The sequence below is a fragment of the Chrysochloris asiatica genome, unplaced genomic scaffold, assembly GCF_000296735.1.
Source record: "Chrysochloris asiatica unplaced genomic scaffold, ChrAsi1.0 scaffold00535, whole genome shotgun sequence".
Classification (NCBI taxonomy): domain Eukaryota; kingdom Metazoa; phylum Chordata; class Mammalia; order Afrosoricida; family Chrysochloridae; genus Chrysochloris; species Chrysochloris asiatica.
This window is the reverse complement of record NW_006409053.1, coordinates 45,502-46,330: the sequence shown is the minus strand read 5'-3', so window position 1 is coordinate 46,330 and position 829 is coordinate 45,502.

Below are 829 nucleotides of genomic sequence, written 5' to 3'. Positions count from 1 at the left end.
CAGTCATGGGCTCAGTGGTTCTGCCTCCTTCACTTTGGGCAGGATATTTGAGGAACACTCACTTACTTGCACCTTCTGGGTTGAGGAGTTCCTTGATGCAACTGCCAGAACTCTTAGCCAAAGTGACCTGTCTTACCACACTGAAAACATTCTCTCTTTTCTCTGGAGTCACCAGAGGTGACAGATGTGTGGTGAGCTGCAATAAGGGATGCAAGAAGTTTAGCTTTTTACCAGTCCCTTTCCCATTACCTCCAAGTATCAGCTGCTGTAGACAGTGGTGATGACTTGTAACAGCTGGGTTGCAGTAGCTTAGTGTCAATGTTACATTTTTGCAACTTTCAGCAGATATTGGGAACTCATTGGTTAATAAAATAGATATTGATAACATTGTTAGTTTCCTGAGAGTCAGAATTCAGATTTGCATAGTTCTTTACTGTGCTTAATACCCTTCCTCTATGTACTTCTGTCTTCTCATGCTTATTCTGTAATACCTCTGACACTTTGGTAAGGTTGAAAGACTTAATTTGATTAGCTTTTATCACCTTAGCCAAGCACATTGAAGTGTGATTGTGTTACAGCAGTTTTAGATTTGTGAAGCAGTTTCAGATTTTATTAGGCCAGCTGACTCAGAGGAGATAATTTCTCCAGATTCTGAGCCTTGAATGGAGGGCAACACAGGTGTATATGGGGTCAGAATCTGGGAGGGGCCAGGCTGCATACCTGTTTGAAGGCAAGGGGAAAACCAGGGGGATTGGTCCCATTTGGTGACCTGACTAGCATTATAGCTTGCCTTCTGAGCAGAGAAGGCAGTGAATGATTTTCCTGTTCA